Raw genomic sequence first — 23,985 nt, 5'->3', positions numbered from 1 at the left:
ATCAGCGCCACCTACCAGTGCTCATCTATGCCGCCTAACAGTGTCCATCAGTGCCACCTATCAGTGCTCTACAATGCTGCCATCAGTGCCATCTATCAGTGCTCATCAATGCTGCCTATCAGCATCTATCAGTGCTTATCAATGCTGACTATCGGTGCTCATCAATGCTGACTATCAGCACCCATCAGTGCCACCTATCAGTGCTCAATGCTCATCAGTGCTACCTATCAGTGCTCATCAATGCATCCTATCAGTGCTCATCAATGCAGCCTATCAGTGCTCATCAATGCAGCCTATCAGTGCTCATCAATGCTGCCTATCAGTGCCACCTACCAGTGCTCACCAATGCTACCTATGAGTTCTGGCTATAAGTACTCATCAATGCCACCTATCAGTGCTTGCCAATGCTGCCTGAGTTCTGCCTATCAGTGTTCTTCAGTGCCCATCAGTGCAGCCTATGCATTCTGCCTATCAGTGCACATTAATGCCCATCAATTCCACCTATCAGTGCTTATGAGTGCAACCTATCAATGCACATTAGTGCCTCCTATCAGTGAAGCCCATCAGTGCTCATCAATGCAGCCTATCAGTGTCCACAAGTGCCTCCTATCAGTGCCCATTAGTGCCTCCTATCAGTGCTCATCAGTGCACATTAGTGCCTCCTATCAGTGCAGCCCATAAGTGCTCATCAATGCAGCCTATCAGTGTCCATTAGTGCCTCCTATCAGTGCCCATTAATGCCTCCTATCAGTGCTCATCAGTGCAGCCTATCAGTGCCCATGAATGCCACCTATCAGTGCAGCCTTATCAGTGCCCATCAATGTCACCTATCAGTGCTCATCAGTGCCCATTAGTGCCTCCTATCAGTGCCCATCAATTTCACATATCAGTGCTCATCAGTGCAGCCTATTAGTGCTTAATATCAGTGCCCATCAATGCCTTCTATCAGTGCCCATTAGTGCCTCCTATCCATGCCCATCAAAGTCCCCTATCACTGTCCATTAGTGCCTCCTATCAGTGCCCATCAATGCCTCCTATCAGTGTCCATTAGTGCCTCATCTCAGTGTCGATTAATGCCTCCTATCAGTGCCCATCAATGCCTCCTATCAGTGCCCATTAGTGCCTCTTATCAGTGCAGCCTGTCAGTACTCATCAGTGCCATCTGCCTTCTCAGCATGGCTCTGAGCTGAAAGCGTCTTTCCCATGGAACAGCACAGAGGTGGCATACTGACAGTTCTATCTCTCCTCCTCTGTCCTCTCTCACATGGGATGGGAGAGGACACAGCCAATCTTCTCCCCCCTCCCCTCTCCTGTGTGTGCTCTGGGGGCAGTCAAGTGTGAAGCTAATAAGCTCACATTTCCTGCGGAGCACACAGGAGAGAGGGGGTTGGAGATGGTGCAGATCTGCTGAGTCCTCTCTCATCTCGTTGGAGAGGAGAAAGGGAGAACTGTCAATGACGGCTGTGAGCTGTATGAGAGAGACACGCTCTCAGCTCAGAGCCGTGCGACTAGCAATGCCGCTGGGGCCCCCTGACAGTGGCGGAATGCCAGGGCCCCGTCGGAAGTGCGACTGTTGCGACCCTGGTAGTTCCGCCACTGCCCCGAGTACTCATCCGGTCTTTAAACTGTCCTCCTTAACCACTTGCCTACTGGCCACTTTCATTCTCTTCCTGCCCAGGCTAATTTTCAGCTTTCAGCGCTGTCGCACTTTAAAAAACAATTGCACGGTCATGCAGCACTGTACCCAAATGGTATTTTTATCATTATTTTCACACAAATAAAGCTTTCTTTTGGCGGTATTTGATCACCACTGAGTTTTTTATTTCTTGCTAAGCAAACAAAAAAAGATCCAAAATTTTGAAAAAAAAAAAAGATTTTCTAATGAGGCAGCACTGATCAGCACCGAAGAGGCTGCACTGATATGCAGCACTGATAAGTAGCACTGATGGGCACTGATCGGCATCCCTGATGGGCATTGATTGGCAACACTGATGGGCACTGATTGTGTTGTGGAAATTTTATGAAGATGTATCTAATATGTATTGTCATAGTGTCTCCCAGTGTTAGTACTCCCGCGGCCCGCTCTAAAGAGCTGACTGGGGCAGACTGACGCTGGTTTAGTCCTGTCTAGTAGTGGAAAATTTCCTGAGGTTGGAGAGAGGTGTTTGGGGAGTGGGGATATGTCCGCCAGCAAAAAGGCCCCTGTGCGATGCACAGACATTCGTCTGGGGGGGGGGGGAGTGCTCACTCTGCAAAAGACATTATCGGTTAGGGGATGTACGCTCGTGTGTCTTTGTGTGCCTGATCAACACATGGCGAGAAGTGTAGCGTGCACCTGCAGATAATCTCCCATCAGCAGGAATGGTAGTATAATCTGGGTATGCGTTGTTCTCTGAACAGCGCAGAAAAAGGATTCATGCCAAGGTAAACACGGGAGTTCATGTTTTTTAGCCATGCGGCTACCTTTGTTTAGTTGAAGAGCATGGCTTCCAGGTAAAACATACACACTGTCCCTGCCCAGACACGCCCATAAGACTCCCTTAGCCATTATTTTGTATAAACTCATCCTGTTAGAAGGATTTCCTGTGTTGACATTCATATCCTGTGAGGTCATATCCCGTGAGGTCATATCCTGCGAGGTCATTTCCCATGGAGGAAGCGATTGGCTGTTGGGGCGATCACTTCCTGCTTGTCATTGCTTTGGATGTCTTTGTATAAAAGACCCAGTGCGGTGCTCGGTGTGGGCAGTCGTGCTGAGATGAGCACGTAAGCTGTGGTCATGTCTGTTTACTTGGGGATATGCGGGAAATAGAGTGATAGGTAAGATGCATTATACCATTAGACGAAATGGGCACTTATTAGCGCAAAAGAGTATGGTGGGTTTTTCCACGACGATTGGCAGCACTGCTGGGCACTGATTGGCATCACTGATGGGCATTGGTTGGCACTGATAGGCAGCACTGATTGGCACTGTTGGGGCTGCACTGATGATCAGTGCCCTAAAAAATTATACGAGAACCCCCTGACGGGGCTTTAAAGCAGCCAATTAAATACAGTATTGATAGTTGAAAAAATTCTGTTTTATTGGTACAAAAAATATATAAGTAACATATTATAAAAATCACTGAGGATAGATACTGACTATTCGAGTCAAGACATGATCTGAATGTGACATACCATTACAGTGAACAAAGCATACAATTAAACCAGGTGCTAGGCACAATGCATTAAATGGCGACCAAGGTTATCTTAAAAGTTAAATTCTTAAAAGAGGTAGCAACAGATATTGCCTGTGATACCATACATGTATGTGGAACAACAGAAGTTGTATACGTGAATACTGACGCGTTTCGACCCTTCCCGGGTCCTCTTCAGAGGATGGTTGCCCACTATTGCAGAAATTATGACGTTTCCACGTGCAGTTTAAGCATTGTAGGTTATTGTATTTTTAGGTGGTGCAGTTTCTCTTTAGTTCCCCTGTCTCCCCCGTGTCGGAACAGCTCCCAGGAGAGCGGGCGGTGGGCCAGGTGTGTCTTGCGAGGGATCACATCTATCAACCCCCATATAGGAGGGGGAAGTAGAGGGGGGGGGCAACGAACAACCCGAAAAGCACCTGAAAGGGTATACGTTATTGCTAATTCAACTGAACTGAATGGAAGAACTGAAATATTCTGGATGCAGTGTTTGCTGTCAGTCTGTGTGACCTGTCTCCAGTTTAGGAAGGAATCCAATGGATGATCAGTGCCCTTATTATCAGTGCAGATGTCCCCATTCACACTAGACGGTTACCAGCTCTCTCCTCACGCTGTGACAACATGAGGAAAGCAATGCCGATAACCGACACGTGTGTTTACATCGTGATCAGCTGTGATTGGACACAGCTGATCACGTGGTAAAGGGCTGCTTATATATAAACACTCTATTTACTGTAATATGGTCTTGCTTTCTGCTAGTCACCTCGGTATCCTGAGCTGTGTAAACAAAGAGAATTAGGTTTATATAGTAAATATACATCTGAAACCCCTCAGCTCCCTTAATTAGGTGAATCAAGCAAGCTTGCAAATATAATCTCTCTCTCTTTTTCTTTCTTATGCTTTTTTAAAGATCTGTATTGGAACTGTGAATAGTTAGGACAAGACAAATTTCTATTTTATAAAACATTAGCATACATTTCATGTCTGTCTCTTGTCTCTCCACACATGATGTATCACTGCGACCACCGGAGGGACATCAATAATTCGAGGATTGTAATACATGGTTAACTCTAAACTAATAACCTGTAAAGGCTTTTAAAGCGTCACCTGTTATGGAGAATTTTGGGTACCGTGTTTTTTTTTTTTTGCGATTTCACACAAATTTAAAGGAGTTGTAAAGTCAGAAGGTTTATTTTATCTTAAACGGGTTGTAAACCCTCGTTTAAAAAAAAACAAAAAAACCCAAACATGTCATACATACCTCCACTGTGCAGTTCTGCACAGAGTGGCCCCGGTCCTCCTCTTCTGGGGTCCCTCAGCGGCGCTGGTGGCTCCTCCCTGCATCGAGTGTCCACGTTGGAGAAGTGCTCTCCACCGGCACTGCGTCATTGGATTTGATTGACAGAAGCGAGAGCCAATGGCTGCGCTGCTACCAATCTATCCAATCAGGACATGAGACACCAGCTAGTCATGGTGTGCTTGTTCCCGGCAGGAGAAAGATCAGGGGCAGGTATGAAAAACGGTGGCTGGGGGGGGGGCGTCAGCACCACAGAAGGCTTTTTATCTTAATGCAAAGAATGCATTAAAGGGGTTGTAAACCCTCAAGAGTGCATTAAGATGAAAAACCATGAGGGTTTACAACCCCTTTAATGCATTCTATGCATTAAGATAAAAAGCCTTCTGTGTGCAGCAGCTCCCCCAGCACCCCCAACACTTACCTGAGCCCCCTCTCTGTCCAGCAATGTCCACAAGTGTCTCGACTGTCTGGGACTCTCCCTCCTGATTGGCTGAGACACAGCAGTGGCGCTATTGGCTCCCACTGCTGTCAATCAAAGTCAGTTAGCAAATCAGGAAAAAGAGGGGGCGGGGCCAAACCGCAACTCCATGTCTGAATGGACACAGGAAGCTGTGAATCGGCTCGGGTACCCACATAGCACGCTACTTGCTGTGGGTGCACTCAACAGGAGGGAAGGGTCAGGAGCACCGAAAAGGCACCCATGAAGGGAAGGATCGGGGCTGTTCTGTGCAAATCCACTGCACAGAGGAGGTAAGTATAACATGTTTGTTATTTTTATAGAAAAAAAAAAAAGAGACTTTACAATCACTTTAAGAGTTGACAGGTTTTGTATCTATTAGCTTATCACAATCTCATGTTTTATTTTTTTCCCCAAAAAATGGGTATAATATTGTATTTGTGTGTGTTAACATTTTTTCCAGAAAATATGTGTTTGATAAATAGCTGCACAAATATTGTGCGACATAACAAAATGCCAATATTTTATTCTCCAGGGTCTCTGCTTTAGAAAACACATCATTGCTTGGGGGTTTAGGCTGGGTTCACGCAGCGAATTAACTGCGGGTTCCCGCATCGCACCAACTCGCACGGCAGTTCACACTGCCATTTGCGAACTGCTGGGGAGTGTCATACAATGTTAATGACACCCCCAGTTTAGCCCGCATATCGCACTGCGAACTGACAATTCGGACATGTATCGGATCGCATAGGTGTGAACACCCATGCGATCCGATTCTGGTCCGAACAAAAAAAAGGGTCCTGTGCGAGTTTGGACCGAATGCGGTGCGATATCAGCCATACTATCTGCAGCAGTGTGAACCCAGCCTTAAAGTCAAAAAATGCAGATTTTAACATGTGCAAAGAATAAAAAAATTGCTCTGTAGACAAGTGGCTAAAGCAAATCATAACTCACCTAAACAAAAATGTACTACTTTGTCCCTCCACTCTCCTTCTTATGCAAATACTAAAAATATGTATGGTAAAGTATTTCTTTACCATTTTGTTGATTTTTGTGCACTTTTGGCTTCTGCCCCACTGCCTGCTGGGATTGCAACAACACAGCGCAGCTGAGCCTGGAGACCTAAAGCTGTTACCCCCTATGGCACTGGATGGTCAGTAGCAAGAAGAGCACAGGGCAGCTCTGCAGTAAAGATTTCTACAGAATCCAGCAGCCTATGCATGGTGGGACACAGGGCCACTAATACGAATAGTACAGCAAGCCCTCCTGTACTGGGCCCGGGCACCATCAATTCAAAAGGGGGCCCAGGCACCTGCTGAGCAAGAGGGCTGGCAGTACTGTCTTATTGCAGCTACTGATCCTCTTCTGGCTCCCCCTGCCGAGCTGCCAGTTTTTCTTCCTCTTTCTCCCTCCAGCTGCACTGCAGGGGGACTGGTCCTAGTACATGAGCTCCTTCCATCTGCTGTCCAGGCCCCCCATTTGCCCCTTTCCCCCACAGCACTTCCGGCTTCCCTCCTCTCCCATCGGCAGCTACTGTAGGCACAAAGGGAGATGTTTCAGGATTGAGAGCGGAAGGAATGGGCCAATAAAAATGTAATTTACTGGCCCCTTCCTTTCCTGAACAGTAAGCAATCGATACCAATCACTCCAGTGTCCATTCATCACTGCAGCATAGTAAACTTTGTTTACTATGCTTCAGTTTGTGAATGAGCAGGAATCCTCGGAGCGTTTCCTATTTATTAATCTGTGCTGCTGAGGATGCAAAAAAAAAAAAGGACTGATAAATCTATGTCCTCAGTCACTTTCAGCCGGGAAGGTTGGGGCCCTGTCAGGTAGGCTGTATGAGGTCCTGTGATTTCTAACAGCAGCCTTGGTGGGGCATACTCCATTACAGGTAAGTCATGAAACTAAAGTTATAAAGAATAAACTCCAGCTTTAACTTTCCGTCTCCTTTTCTATTTATTTCATTTGCAGACAGTTATGCTTTCAAGGTGTTTGGTGTTACTGTATATCTCACCTACAGTAAATAAAGACAGTTTGTTATTCAGAAGAGGCTAATTAAATTTATTTTCTATACTTTTGATTCTTGTAAAACAGATGTTCCTCCTACATTCATGCTCAGCACTTTCTTATTCCTTCATTCAGAAGCAAAAACACCCCCAATGTTTGCATGTACTCCTATGGCGTGCCAGACGCCACCACTTTCTGTCACATTGATAAAAACCATCTCAGGAAAGCTGAGCTTATTCCTAACGAGGCAAAAATCTTGTTAAAATGTTATAATGTTTAAAGCTGAAATTTAATCTGCTTATATTTTGCCTTCCCTGGTTCCTTCCTCCCCAACTTCAGCAACATTTTTAACCTCCTCTCGCCCGGCCTATTGTAAAAGACGGCTGGGCAGGAGCTCCGGCGCAATCTGTCACCCGCCGTGCCCATCGGACATGGCCAATGACAGATCACTGTACCGGCCTGCTACCAGTACCATGTGATCACTGTGGACAATCACAGCAGATCACATTACCTACACTTTACACAACATAGCTCCCAGCTGTCCCTAATTTTGAGGGACTGTCCCTGATTTGGAACAAAAACCCGTTGTCCCTCTTTCCTCCTCATTTTGGTCTGATCTACACTATTTAGCGCTGGTAGATTTTTAATCTACCGCTGATAGGTAAATCTTGTGGGTTACTTGTTAGGTGAGGTTAGATTTGCCTCTGTTCCAGCTTGGCTGAGTTGCGTGTAGTTCCACACTGTGCCGGTGGTTGTCGTTGTCACCATGGGCTGGTGTTGGAAAGGCAACGTATTGAAGCGTAGTCCTCCGAGTTGCATTTTGGGAGAGGGTATTTATGGGACAGACGCCATGTTCAGGGGTTCGTTTTCAGCCACCTGCTGAAGAGTACCACCTCGTGGTCCTCCATTCCGGAGGCCCACGTCGCTGCGGCGTGTGGGTAGGCCCAGAAGCCTGTCTGGGGCCTACCACAGCAGCAGAGGAATGGTCCTGAGCTGTCTATCCTGAGTGAAGAAGCTGGACAACCGAGGAGATCCCAGGGGAGGACCCGTCATGGAAAGATCATGCAGAGTGCTGGTCTGGAGAGGGGTCTGGTGACTCGGTTGGAGGACGTTTCCTGAAGTAATCTTACTGCATAGTGCTGTCGGGTTGGCTTAAAGGTTCAAGTGCTGTGTTTGACATTCACCGCAAACCAATACATCCTGTGGCAGAGGATCGTACGGGTTTTATTTCAAACAAGCCTGTGGCAGAGACTTTTGTTCGTGCTATGTACTGGCTGCTAGGCAAGTGAGAGAGGCCTATCCAGGCGAGCAAAGATTGAATCCCACGAGGGGAGCGCATTCAATTACAAGTGTTCAATTCCAAAGAATGTTCTAAAGAATACTAAGGAAAGGTATTTGAGCTTCCCTGCAACTTTCCTTCTGCCTTTTTCCTGCTACTTCCTTTATTACTTGTTCATTAAAAATATACTCAAGCGTTTGGTGCCTATATCGTCCAGAGGTAAACTCAACGGGACCCTAGACCCGGTGCCGGTGAAACAGAGGTATCGAGAGTGAAGGTAACAGCCCGCTTTAAACCAGCAGCTCCACCGAGAGTTATTGCTACAACTATATTACCAAAAGTATTGGGACACCTGCCTTTACACGCACATGAACTTTAATGACATCCCAGTCTTCGTCCATAGGGTTCAATATTGCGTTGGCCCACCCTTTGCATATATAACAGTTTCAACTCTTCTAGGAAGGCTGCCCACAAGGTTTAGGAGTGTGTCTATGGGAATGTTTGACCATTCTTCCAGAAGTGCATTTGTGAGGTCAGGCACTGATGTTGGAGGAGAAGGCCTGGCTCTAAGTCTCTCCTCTAATTCATCCCAAAGGTGTTCTATCAGATTGTGGTTAAGACTCTGTGCAGGCCAGTCAAGTTCTTCCACCCCAAACTCGCTCATCCATGTCTTTTTGGACCTTGCTTTCAAATAAGGGGTCATTAGGGGATATATGTACTGTCCTGGCATTTTCAGGCCTCAAGACACTTCATCATCAGGTCATCTGGATTGATTGATTTTCAGATATACTGTATACCATTGTTTGTGGACTCGATAACTTTCCTACAGACTAAATAATATACACTGATTCGGGTTGTTTTCATACAAGAGATGTAGCAGTATACATTTTGGCCTCAATTTATGAAGAAAGATTATTTATATGGGTCTTTTTTCATTTATTTTGCAAATTTAAAAAACTGTGGTAATTAGATACCACTGACAGAAAGCTCTATTTGTGTCAACAAAAACAAATAAAAATGTCATATGAGTACAGTGTTGCATGACTGCAAAATTGTCATTCAAAGTGCAACAGCACTGAAAGCTGAAATTGTCCTGGGCAGGAAGGTGTCAAAAGTGTCTGTTTTTAAATTTTTTTATTTTTTTAAGTCCTGTGGTGTCGTGAAACACACTTGAAAACACCCGGAGCAAATATAAAAAGTGCACACACAGAAAGTGAGATCACAAAAAAGTGCACAGGGTGTACACATAGTCCTCCTCCTCCGAAGAGAAAGGACCCTTGCCCTGATCCCCCAGGGTGCAAGGCTCCCAACAGGGACTAGGGTACTCATTGTCCTAGCTGGCCAAAACCAGACAGACCTCGTTCTCTGGGAGGTGCTGAAACAGACCAACCCCAAGTACTAGGTGGGGCTCCCCCAAAGGGAGACCCCCATGAGAGAGGGAGTACCAGATGGCCACATACCCCCCTCCCAAGACTTTCAGGGCAGGCCCGAGGACCTACACCCTACTAATCAGGATGTGAGAAAGTGCCCAGTGCAAGTGACAAAAACACACATAAAAAAGAGGGAAGGAGAAGTGGATAAGTGCATAGTGAAGTGCCATAGTGCAATACCATGGCAAGCCTTTCGGTAAAGAAAAAAAAATTCTTCTGGTCCTAGCCAAAAGACCCGGCCATGGTGTGAAAAAAGTGTGACATGGTGCAGTGACCTTGGTGCCAAAAAAACGTGAGCGTCCCCACCATAGGGAATTACTGCACCACTGGACTGCCACCCCAGGGGCACATACACCACGGGCTTTTTTCACAGCCCAGACCTCAGCCAGACAGATGCAGCCCCATCAGAAGGCATCAGAACTTAGACAGCTTAGGGAGAGCCTTTAACAAGATGCAAGAAAAAGACAATTCCATAGCTCAACTCACCAACCAGTCTGCTGACCGGTTGGTGAGTTGAGCTATGGAATTGTCTTTTTCTTGTATGTATATGCCCTCCATGTGCTCCTTACTGTGAAGGCCAGTTATGGGTGTGGGCGGTGACCAGTGTCTTGTTACAGTTTGTATATTTGGGTCGGGGACACACTGGACGCCTCTGCTGCTTTTGCTGGGTGTCCAGTGTGTGTCCTGTCCCTTTAAGGGGGCTAGGGCGGCCTCCTGGCTCACCTGTCTCACACCTATCCATTCAATGCATGTGCTTCCACTGTGGAGACACTTATAAATTTAGTGTTAGGACTGCAAGTAATACAGGGTGCCTTGACGAGGCCTTGCAGCTTTCACATGCGTTTGCAAATGTGTGCTAACTAAACCCCTGCCTTTAACATACGGTTAGACAGGTAAATTTGGTTGGTCAGCAGACTGGTTGGTGAGTTGAGCTATGGAATTGTCTTTTTCTTGTTAGGGAGAGCCTTGCCTGCAACTGGGGACAAGCCTTGCACACAAGGCCAGATTCAACCCAGGAGGAAAAAGGCCCTTCCACTGCCATCACCATTCCTTTCCAAATGACATCAGAAGGGATACTCTCCAGCGCCCCAACCCAACAGGAGGCACCAGAATTCTCCCTCCTAAAAACTGATAAGAACAGATAGCAGGGTGCTGTACATAGCTTCCTGAAAACATCACAGCACCCTGCCTTAGTATTCCTCTCAAGAACCTTCAGCCATGATGCAAACAATGGAAGTGATATGCAAATATCAAAATGATTGGATGGGTGGATTCCAGTCTGGAGGAGTGGGCATTCCTAGACAGGCTACATTTGCATATAGACCTCCCTAGGTAGCACCCACATGTGGGCCTCCATGATTGAAAGAATTGAAATCCAATGGTCATACTGCAGTATTTTCCTGTTTCTATCATTACACTTGTCACTTATGTTTTTGCTTTTCTTTCCATTTCCCATCTCTGTTTTTTCTACATGGTGGCCGTCATTCCTCGTTTGTCTTTTTCCAACTCCACGGTTCAAAACTTATGACAAATCATAACTTCTGTCTCTTTGATCTTGTTTAATCTGATCGGTTGTCAAAAGTTTCCAAATGACAAGCCATTGATTTTCTATTCAGCTCTCGGAGCTCCCTGCTCCTTTATCTGCTAAATTCAAGTGCCATCTGACAAAAGCGCCAATGTTCCATCCCCATCACACTCGCCGTCCCTCCCTAGACCGAATTGCTCTGGTGACCAAAACGCCGCGATGTGTCTGAGACAGATAATAGCTCACGAGCTGACAGATGCGGGATGGGACAAATACAATATTTACAAATGAAAAGATGAAAAGCTACAGCCAAACCTTATCAGCCTGATGGGAAAGATATCATAAAAGAAGCATAATATCTGGTGTGCCGATTTTCTTCTCTGTATATCTGCTACTCATTCATTCAGGAAGAAGGCTTAGTAGTATCTGACATTTCTCCTTAAATGTAGCAATCGATAAATCTTTGTTTCCTGGAGTCAGGCTCTTTGACCTTATTGTGTTGCAGCATAAAAATGAAAATAAAGGCGGATGGAGATAATAAAATATCAAGCGGGAACATGAAGAAGGGACCCTAAGCAGGGAATGTTGGTTTGTTTGTTTTTTCGATTGTCGTGCTTCATTTTGGATTCTGAGCCTCGTGTAGTAAGTCGCCTTGGAAGGAACATCGCTCAGATATAGACAAGGAAATGTCATTGAGGCTTGACAGACAAGCTTAGCTCAAGACTACAAGACAGGGACTGAAGGATCAATTTTTTATGTATTTTTTATCTAAATCTTGACTTCTCAGCATAACATTGATCCTTAGCGACTTGATGATGGGAATAATACCTGTGACAAATCAGGTCGTTTGCATTGCAAATGCAGCATATTTAATTGATTAAACATCTGATTCGTTTTTCAGTATGCATCTTCAAAATGGATTATGGTCTAGGGCACATGGAAGAAAATTTACAAGGCATAATTGCACAGCACATTTAAAGTGCTGCTACTAATTACAGATAAGCTAGGAAAATCACTTTTCTCATTGTACCTTAGACTTAAAGCGGAGCTCCGCTCAAAAGAGGAAGCTTTGCTTGTTTGCCCCCCTCCCCCCTCTCAGCTGCCACATTTGGCACCTTTTGGGGGGAGCGGGTACCTGGTTTTGACTGATACTTGCTCTCAGTTTGGCCCCCTACTCCTTCCCTCACAGCTGGCCCATTCACAAAGCGCAACATGCTTCACTTTTGCGCAGTAAGAAGCCAGCTGTGAAGCCGGAAGGCTTCACTGCTGGTTTCCCTTAGTCAAGATGACAGTGCCAGCACCTGATAGCCAGCTAAAAATTGTCATGGGTGAGGACACCGAATTCCTGGACAGGTGTCAGAGGCTACAGTATTTGTAGCTGCTGACTTTTAATTTATTATGAAGAAGCCTGGAGCTCTTCTTTAAGCTGGTCATATACTAATAGATTTTCGAATGACCATTTGTATGAACATTTCCAGTACATTTGAATGATGTGTACAGAGGAGCGCCTGGTACAGAAGTTCCTCTCACTTGAAGGACTTTTTGAAACATTTAATAATTAAGAGCATCAGATACAGCCAACACGTTTCCGCGGTGGAATTGGTCCTCTTCTGCTGCAGATCCCGTCTAGTTCTAGCTGCACATCTTTCTTCCATCCTCTCCATTGGTCCACTTTTGCTCCTCCCTGTTTCCTCTTCTTACATGTTGCAGTGGTTTACTTTATTCTTCAGGTATCACCTTTGGGAGACTCAAAGGTACTGATTGCCTTTTCACTGTATTGCTATTTCTACATCTGAGTAGAGTACTCGTACTATTACATACCTGCCCACTGTCCTGATTTAAGGGACTGTCCCTCTTTTGGAACCAGATCCCTCTGTTCTTCTTTCTCTCTCAGTTGTCCCTCTTTTTTTGGTCTCATACAGATATCTAACCAAATGTACTATTCAACTACCAAAGGTGTTATTCTGCTCTAAATTTTCATTGTATCTCTTAATTATCTTGTTTGCTATTTGAAAAAGCCAGCATAAAGGAAAAGTAATGGAAAAAAAATTATTCTGGGTATAATCAATTATTGCTTTGCAAGAAACAGTACATTCTTAATGGTCTGCATAACTGAAGGCGTAGAAGGCAAGGCGAGTCCAAGGCCTAAATAGATTGTTCTAGAAGGCATCCCTTATTTTCTCACTGTGTTGGGGCATACCCTCAAGAAACTCTAATTGTCTCACTTTGCTAAATCTTTAATGAAGATTATTGAACAAAAAACATGGGTAGAACATATAGGGGTTGATTTACTCAAACGGGAGAGTGCAAAATCTGTTGCAGCTGTGCATGGCAGCCAATCATTTTCTAACTTCAGTTTGTTCAGTTAAGCCCCGTACATACGATCCGAAAATCGTACGAAAAATGCTGCATTCGAATCGATCGTACGATAATCGGATCGTTAGTACAGAGCTTTCGAGAGCCGATCAGGACAGTTCATCCGATATTATTCTATCGGATATGCACGGAAATTTTTTTCGTACGATGCCAGATCGTACGATTTTAGTTTAATCAGAACAGCTATCGTTCGAAAATGCAATACAAATGCATTACAACACATTACATCACTTCCGAATTTTTATTCTGTGGTACGGGAATTTTCGTGACTTTAGTAAACTCATCAGATTTGACGTGAGATTAGCATGCATTCGTCCGATAATCGGATCGTGTGTACCGGGCATTAAGCTTTGACCAAAAAAAAAAAACTGGAAGCTGATTAGTTTCTATTCAGATCTGCACCAGATTCTGTGGGCACCAGTTTTAGAAAATCAACCCTATGGACTCCTTGTAGATGGTGTCATTTCTGAGGCCTCCAGAGATGTAATGCAGCCTAGATACACAGAGGAGGCCAAAATCCAAGGAGCACCTTTGGACTTTCAAGGAGTATAAATTACCCACTTTAAGACCAGGCCTTTTCTGGCACTTTTTGTTTACATGTAGCAATCAGTATTTTTTGCTAGCAAATTTCTTAGAACCCCCAAAGATTATCCATTTTGTTAAAGCAGATGCCCTAGAGAATACATTGATGGGTTTTGCAATTTTTTTTATGCCACACGGTATTTGCACAACGGTTTTTTAAATCAATTTGTTTTGGAACAAATTCACTTTTTAATTTTCAATTTTAATACAAAAAAAAAACACAATACATAACCAAATTTTTGGGTAAAATATAAAAGATGATGTTATGTAAAAGATACCAAACATGACACGCTTTAACCACTTCCCGCCTGCCATATAGCAAAGTGACGGCCGGAAACTGGTTCTGTTATCCTGACTAGGCGTCATATGACGTCCAGCAGGAAAAGCCACGATCGACACACCGCATCTCCGATCTAGGTAAAGAGCCTCTGTCCAATCACAGCTGATCACAGTGTAAACACGGCTTTTCCTCTTTTTTGCACTGACAGACGCGAGTAGAGGATAGCCAATCGGCTGCTCTCCTGACGGGGGGGGGGCTGCACTGATAATCAGTGCATTGATTATCAGTGCAGACCCATCGAGGATGCCCACCCAAGACCACCAGTGATGCTCACCCATTGTCACCAATTATGGCCACCCATGACCCCAGGGATGCCCACCCATGACCACCAGGTAAGCCCACTAGAGCCCACCAGGGATGCCAATCAGTGCCTATTAGGGATGGCACTCTGTGCCCATCAGTGATGCCTGGCAGTGTCTGATCAGTGCTGCCTATCAGTGCCATCTATGAGTGCCGCCCATCAGTGCCCTTCAGTGCCCACCAGTGCCACCTATAAAAGCCCTCCAGTGCTACCTATCAGTGTCACCTATGAGTGCCCATCAGTGCCACCTATGAGTGCCTATCAGTGCCACCTATCAGTGCCGCCTATGAGGTACCATCAGTGCCCATTGGTGCTGTATATCAGTGCCAACTATCAGTGCCTATCAGTGCTGCATATAAGTGCCTCATCATCAGTGCCACCTCATCAGTGCCAATCACTACTGCCTCATCAGTGCATGTCAGTGCAGCTTCATCAGTGCCCATCAGTGAAAGAGAAAACTTACTTATTTACAAAGTTATGTAACAGAAACAAAGAAAAACTTTTTTTTTTTTTTTTTTTAATTTTCTGTCTTTTTTTAGTTGTAGCGCAAAAAACAAAACCCCAGTGGTGATCAAATACCACCAAAAGAAAGTTCTATTTGAGGGAAAAAAAATGACACAAATTTTGTTTGTGTACAGTGTAGCATGACTGCGCAATTGTCATTCAAAATGAGATAGCGCTGAAAGCTGAAAATTGGTCTGGGCAGGAAGGTGTATAAGTGCCCGGTATTGAAGTGGTTAAAATTGCGCCTGCTCGTACAACAGTGACAAACGGGATACATTTTACTATCCATAGGCAACACTTTAAAAGCCTTTACAGGTTACCACTTTAGATTTACACAGGAGGTCAGGTGCTAGATTTACTGCCCATGATCTGACATTCGTGGTGATACCTCACGTGTGTATATTCTTCTATGTTGACATTGTACTTCTATGACTATTGATTAGAGACACTGGCTGCTGCACTTGCATACAGTTTCATCAGTGCAGAAGTCAGCATCTACGATCAATAGACACTGTCACTATATATATATATATATATATATATATATATATATTTTTTTTTTTTTATTACAGGTACTTCTATAGTGTTGTCAAATTATGCAGAGCTTTACATACACTATATTATCAAAAGTATTGGGACACCTGCCTTGGACCTTGCTTTGTGCACTGGTCCAAATCATTTGGTGGAGGGGGGATTATAGTGTGGGGTTGTTTTTCAGAGGTTGGGCTTGACCCCTTAGTTGCAGTGAAGTGAACTCTTAAGGCATCAGCATACCAAGACATTTTGGACAATTTCATGCTCCTAACTTTGTGGGAACAGTTTGGGGATGGCCCCTTCCTGTTCCAACATGACTGTGCACCAGTGCACAAAGTAAGGTCCATAAAGACATGGATGAGCGAATTTTGGGTGGAGGTGCTTGACTGCTCTGCACAGAGTCCTGACTTCAACCCAATAGAACACCTTTGGGATGAATTAGAGCGGAGACTGCAAGCCAGGCCTTCTCGCCCAACATCAGTGCCTGACCTCACAAATCCGCTTCTGGAAGAATGGTCAAACATTACCATAGACACACTCCTAAACCTTGTGGACAGCCTTCCCAGAAGAGTTGAAGCTGTTATAGCTGCAAAGGGTGGGGCCAACTCAATATTGAACCCTATGGACGAAGACCGGGATGCCATTAAAGTTCATGTTAGTGTAAAGGCAGGTGTCCTAATACTTTTGACAATATAGTGTATATATTGTACATTCACATCAGTCCCTGACCTCAAGGAGCTAACAATCTGAAGTCCTTAACTCACATTCATACATACACATACTAGGGCCAATTTAGACAGGAACCAATTAACCTACCAGCATGTCTTTGGAGTGTGGGAGGAAACCCACGCAGTCCCAGGGAGGACGTGCAAACTTCATTTAGGTAGTATCATATGTGCCCTCTCCGTCCTGTTGTCCTGCAGAGAGGGGTCGAGGGACCAGCAGTTTTTGTGGAGAGGTTCCCCCATGGCTATGTATGTATTGAGAAGCAGGAGCAGAATTTGAAAAGGAGGAGCACTGGTATGCAGTGGTGGCTGGTGCTAAACTTTTTGAGTGGGCGACAAACAACCCCCCCCCCAGGCCTTCCCACACTCACCCCTCCACGGATTCATCGGCTTCTCCTCCCGGCCAACCCGATCCGCCTCCTGTCCTGATTGGCCGGGAGGAGAAGCCGGAAGACAATAGCGAATATTGATTTGCTATTGTCACAAGCGGGTGGGTTCAGGGAGCTGTGCTCTGCGCCCCAAGCCCAATCTTTTTCAAGCCAATAAGAGCCTCAGGCTCTAATCATGTGGCTTGCGAAAAAAAACCAAAACTCATAAACGTATGAGTACGGCGCCCTGCTCCTGCTGGTATGTACTATTTAGGTCTGGAATTGCATAGGAAGCCTTTTGTAAACTGTTGCTAAAGGTGAACTACACTTTAACAACTTCAATACAGGCCACTTATACACCTTCCTGCCCAGACCAATTTTCAGCTTTCAGCGCTGTCACAGTTTGAATGACAATTGTGCGGTCATCCATCACTGTACACAAACTAAATTTTTATCATTTTTTCCCCACAAATAGAGCTTTCTTTTGGTGGTATTTGATCACCTCTGGGATTTTTATTTTCTGCTAAACAAATAAAAAAAAGACAGAAAATTTTGAAAAAAAACATTTTTTTTTGTTTCTGTTACAAAACTTTGTAAATAAGTAACCTTTCTCCTTCACTGATGGGCACTGATGGGGCAGCACTGATGGGCACTGATAAGGTGGCACCAATGAGGTAGCACTGATGGGCACTGATGATGGGCACTACTATGCGGCACTGATGGGGCACTGATAGGTGGCACTGAAAGGCTGCACTGATGGGCACTGAAAGGCAGCACGATGGGCACTGATAGGCAGCACGAATAGGCACTGATAGGCGGCATGGATGGGCACTGATAGGTGGCACTGATATACACTAATGGATGGTACTGATGGGCATCACTGATTGACAGGCATCCATTGTGGGCACTGATTGGCATCCATTGTGGGCACTGATTGGCATCTTTTGTGGGCGCTGATTGGCATACCTGGTGGTGACTAGTGGTGGGCATCCTTGGTGGTCCTGGTGGCATCCTTGCTGGTCCTGGTGGTGTCCCTGGTGGTCCAGTGCAGGCATCCTTTGGGGGGACTGCGCTGATAATCAATCAGCACAGACACCCCCTGTCAGAAGAGCCGCCGATTGGCTCTCCTCTACTCACCTCTGACAGACGCGAGTGAGGAAAAGCCGATCAACGACTCTTCCTGTTTACATCGTGATCAACCGTGATTGGACACGACTGTTTACGTGGTAAAGAGTCTCCGTCAGACTGACACACCACAACAACGATCGCTGTAATGTGCGCCCGCGGCTTGTTATCCTGAAAGACGTCATATGACATCCAGTCAGGATAACACAACCAATTTGACAACGTCATTTTGCTATATGGCGGGCGGCAAGTGGTTAAGTAAAATCCTTTATTAATTTCCATATTGTATTGCAATTATTTCTAGCCTACACTTACAGTATTAATCTGAATGATCTTGAAGTTTTTAAACTTACTTTGTGAGGATCCCCACAAATTTACTTCCTTGAATCCTGTGACACGTAGTCACTATACCCTGGGAGTAGGCACTGCTGTGTCACACATTTCACAGAACCTGCCTTCTGAAATACAGAGGTGCTGAGAGGAGGAGTTTCAGGAAGCAATCACTGCTTGCAGAGAGCAAGGTACCATGGGATATGTAGTCCTTAAAAATGGAACGTAAACTGTAGAGGAGAAGTTATAAAATATGCAGGAAGTTGCAGACAGGCAGCACTCACAACATCAAAGGAAATTTTTCAAGTAAGCTTATATTGGATTGTCACTAATAACTATTGTTTGTATTGTTATTTCAATGCTGATGGTATAAAATGAACATGTTTGCTGTGTCCATAGAACTCCTGTAAAGAATTTACTAAAATAAACATATTGTACTTACCTGCTCTCTGGAATGGTATTGCTCAGAGCGACCACTAACCTCCATTTCTGAGGTCTCCCGCCGGCGCTATCTGCTTCTCCTCTTCTCCAAGTGAGCCCTCAGCAAGCCACTTCCTATCGTATGTGCGGGCTCGCTCCCACACCAAGCTGTGTGCATCCATAGACACACACAGCACAGCTAAAGTCACTATGAGCATTATTGTTGCACAGAGGAGGTAAGTATAACATCTTTTTTATTTCAAGCCAAAAAAAAATTATCTTTTACTATGACTTTAAGGATTGGTAAGCTGCAATATATTACATTTTTGTTTTTAGATTTATTGCTACTTAAAGGGTTAGTTCACCTTTTCAGAAAGAATGAAAAGGAGACCTTAAAGCGGAGTTCCACCGACATATTCCATTTTTTTTTGTTTAAAGCCATCTGCTGTTATTATCCTAATGTAATGCAGCATACACTATTCTCGTCAATCGTGCCACTATCTTTATTATTTTATTTTAAAAACTAACCTTTATTTTATTTTATTTATTTCAGGTATTTATATAGCGCCGTCAATTTACGCAGCTCTTTACATATACATTGTACATTCACATCAGTCCCTACCCTCAAGGAGCTTACAATCTAAGGTCCCTAACTCGCATGTGTTGAGCGTTTCCATCTTGCTAGTGGGTATGCGAAGCCCACTAGGATAGTTTTCCGGGATACGGTGCTGATGAATAACCAGCATGCACCGTCCGTTCTTGCGCATGCGCATTCTAACAAACTCGCAGGGCAGGAAACTTCTATGGTTGCCCTCACACAGGCTTTGTATTATCGCGATGAGGTGAATAGCCGATGCCCACTGACTCCTGGGAATTATGGCAAACATCTCCCAGGAGTCAGTGCGCAGCCGGATATTGTGAACTTAGCCGCTGGTGGGAGAGACAGGAAGTGGAGAAGAATGCTTTCTAAATAAGGTAAAGAAATAGCTGGAAAAAAAATGTCCATTGAAGAAAGTATGTCAGGGTCTGAAGCAGATGATGTGGAGTTTAAAAAAGTGGGTGGAACTCCGCTTTAAACTCTACATCCTTCACACCTCTTTGGACCCCGCTGTACTTACCTCTGTGGGTGATGAGCTGTCATTGCCCATGCAGGCAGTGTAGCAGTCTGGGGATTTGAGATCCCTGCCCCTTCTTCCTGCAGCACTTCCAGGACAAATCAGAGTGCTGCTCTATGGCAGCGCTGACCGCACTCTGTTCCATCCCGGAAACTCAGCAGAAAGAAGAAGAGGAGAGGGGATTTCAAATCCCTGGATCCCTACACAGGCTGCGTGGGCGCTGACAGCCCATCACCCACAGAGGTAAGTACAGCATGGACAAGGGCAATGTGGAGGGTGTACAGCAGGGGTCTCCAAACTCTCTAAACAAAGGCCCAGTTTATTGTCCTTCCATCTTTAGGGGGGGTCGGACTGTGGCCAGTGGGAGAAGAAAATGTACTGGTATCAGTGGGAGTAAACAATGCCCCATCATTGGTATCAGGGGGAGAAATCATGCCCCATCATTGGTATCAATGGGAGGAATAGTGCCCCATCATTGGTATCAATGGGAGGAATAGTGCCTTATCATTGGTGTCAGTGGTAGTAAAAGCACCCCATCATTTGGTAACAATGGGAAGAATAGTGCCTCATCATTGGTGTCAGTGGGAGGAATAGTGCCCCATCCAGGGGCGGACTGACCATTCGGTCACTCGGTCGCCGACCGAGGGCCCGACGTCAGGAGGGGCCCCATGAGCGGCTCAGTCAGCTGCACCGCACGAAAACCCCGGCCTCCCAGACGCCGCGGCCAGCCTGCTGCCCGAGCAGACCTTGGCTTAGGATGAGAGAGGCTCTGTCAGCAGGGAGGGGCGGGGCAGGGAGCTCCACTGACCCTCTGACCCTGCCCTGCCCCGCCCCTCCTCATGTAGTCTGAGTCTGTATAGAGCGTCTCTCCTGCACTTCTGAGAGCTCCGCTCTGGACCACAAAAATCTCCGCCCCTACCGATGAAAGCTCCACCCCCTACCGATGAAAGCTCCGCCCCCTACTGATGAAAGCTCCGCCCCCTATCGGCGAAAGCTCCGCCCCGGACCTCTGAGAGCGGGAGGTGAGCCCGACTGGTCAGGTAGGTCCTTCTGCCTACAGTATATACCCGGCCTGTAGACCCCTTTTTTTTGCTAAACCATCCCTGGAAATGTTGTTTACCCCCCCTGTATAGCTGTGCATTGCTGAAAGTTTAAATTTTAAAACTGGCTACCTGGTTATTTCCTGTAGTCGCATCCCCAGTCTGGTTATCTCCTGTAGTCGCATTCACAGTCTGGTTACTTCCTGTAGTCGCATTCACAGTCTATGGTTATCTCCTGTAGTCGCATTCGCAGTCTGGTTATTTCCTGTAGTCGCATCCCCAGTCTGGTCATCTCCTGTAGTCGCATTCGCAGTCTGGTCATCTCCTGTAGTCGCATTTGCAGTCTGGTCATCTCCTGTAGTCGCATTCGCAGTCTGGTTATTTCCTGTAGTCGCATTCGCAGTCTGGTCATCTCCTGTAGTCACATTCGCAGTCTGGTCATCTCCTGTAGTCGCATTCGCAGTCTGGTTATTTCCTGTAGTCGCATTCGCAGTCTGGTCATTGCCTGTAGTCGCATTCGCAGTCTATGATTATCTCCTGTAGTCGCATTCGCAGTCTGGTTATTTCCTGTAGTCACATCCCCAGTCTGGTCATCTCCTGTAGTCGCATTCGCAGTCTAGTTATTTCCTGTAGTCGCATCCCCAGTCTGGTCATCTCCTGTAGTCGCATTCGCAGTCTGGTCATCTCCTGTAGTCGCATTCGCAGTCTGGTCATCTCCTGTAGTCGCATTCGCAGTCTGATTATTTCCTGTAGTCGCATTCGCAGTCTGGTCATTTCCTGTAGTCGCATTCGCAGTCTGGTCATTCCTGTAGTCACATTCGCAGTCTGGTTATTTCCTGTAGTCGCATTCGCAGTCTGGGCATCTCCTGTAGTCGCATTCGCAGTCTCTGGTTATCTCCTGTAGTCGCATTCGCAGTCTCTGGTTATTTCCTGTAGTTGCATTAGCAGTCTGGTTATTTCCTGTAGTCGCATTCGCAGTCTGGTCATCTCCTGTAGTCGCATTTGCAGTCTATGGTTATCTCCTGTAGTCGCATTCGCAGTCTGGTTATTTCCTGTAGTCGCATTCGCAGTCTCTGGTTATTTCCTGTAGTTGCATTCACAGTCTGGTCATCTCCTGTAGTTGCATTCGCAGTCTGGTTATCTCCTGTAGTCGCATTCGCAGTCTCTGGTTATCTCCTGTAGTCGCATTCGCAGTCTCTGGTTATTTCCTGTAGTTGCATTCGCAGTCTGGTTATTTCCTGTAGTCGCATTCACAGTCTGGTCATCTCCTGTAGTTGCATTCGCAGTCTGGTTATCTCCTGTAGTCGCATTCGCAGTCTCTGGTTATTTCCTGTAGTTGCATTCGCAGTCTGGTTATCTCCTGTAGTCGCATCCCCAGTCAATCAAATATAGTGCTCAATATGGATTAAATAAGTAGTGAGAAGAATGTTCCTTACATTGGTGATCGGTGATTGGTGATCAGTGGGAAGAATGTTCCTTACATTGGTGATCAGTGAGAAGAATGTTCCTTACATTGGTCAGTGGGAAGAATGTCCCTTACATTGGTGATCAGTGGGAAGAATGTTCCTTACATTGGTGATCAGTGAGAAGAATGTTCCTTACATTGGTGGTCAGTGAGAAGAATGTTTCTATACATTGGTGGTCAGTGGGAAGAATGTTCCTTACATTGGTGGTCAGTGGGAAGAATGTTCCTTATATTGGTGGTCAGTGGGAAGAATGTTCCTTACATTGGTGGTCAGTGAGAAGAATGTTTCTATACATTGGTGGTCAGTGGGAAGAATGTCCCTTACATTGGTGGTCAGTGGGAAGAATGTTCCTTATATTGGTGGTCAGTGGGAAGAATGTTCCTTACATTGGTGATCAGTGGGAAGAATGCTCCTTACATTGGTGATCAGTGGGAAGAATGCTCCTTACATTGGTGATCAGTGGGAAGAATGTTCCTTACATTGGTAATCAGTGGGAAGAATGTGCCTTACATTGGTGATCAGTGGGAAGAATGCTCCTTACATTGGTGATCAGTGGGAAGAATGTTCCTTACATTGGTGATCAGTGAGAAGAATGTTCCTTACATTGGTGATCAGTGGGAAGAATGTCCCTTACATTGGTGATCAGTGGGAAGAATGTCCCTTACATTGGTGATCAGTGGGAAGAATGTCCCTTACATTGGTGATCAGTGGGAAGAATGTCCCTTACATTGGTGATCAGTGGGAAGAATGTCCCTTACATTGGTGATCAGTGGGAAGAATGCTCCTTACATTGGTGATCAGTGGGAAGAATGTTCCTTACATTGGTGATCAGTGGGAAGAATGCTCCTTACATTGGTGATCAGTGGGAAGAATGCACCTTACATTGGTGATCAGTGGGAAGAATGTCCCTTACATTGGTGATCAGTGGGAAGAATGCTCCTTACATTGGTGATCAGTGGGAAGAATGCACCTTACATTGGCGATCAGTGGGAAGAATGTTCCTTACATTGGTGATCAGTGGGAAGAATGTCCCTTACATTGGTGATCAGTGGGAAGAATGCTCCTTACATTGGTGATCAGTGGGAAGAATGCACCTTACATTGGTGATCAGTGGGAAGAATGCACCTTACATTGGTGATCAGTGAAAATTATATAAAGTTAATAAAAATAATAAAAAAAAAAAGTAAAGCACCCCCATGATCCCCACACATGCTCTATATGAAAAGCTTTATATAGGATGAGCACATGTATGTAAACATGTGTCTATAGACGCAAATGCTGGACACGGGAGCCCACCTGCAAGGTAACCCCCCGGGAGAGCGCTTCTCCTAGGGAGTTATCTGATGTGGGGAGGAGCCACGAGAGCCACCCCCAGATGTCGAGGTTCGGGGCCACTCTGTGCAAAACGAGCTGCACAGTGGAGGTAAGTATGATATGTTTTTTATTTTAAAAAAAAACGAGCCTTTACAATCACTTTAATTTTGGAAAGGTACCATTGTTGCACTTTCTTTAATGTAATTCTGTGACGAACGCATGTAGTGTGGGCAGTGCAAAATGTAGGTGGGGA

This window comes from Aquarana catesbeiana, linkage group LG05 (genome assembly GCF_042186555.1).
Source record: "Aquarana catesbeiana isolate 2022-GZ linkage group LG05, ASM4218655v1, whole genome shotgun sequence".
Taxonomy (NCBI): Eukaryota; Metazoa; Chordata; class Amphibia; order Anura; family Ranidae; genus Aquarana; species Aquarana catesbeiana.
This window is presented reverse-complemented; position numbering follows the sequence as displayed.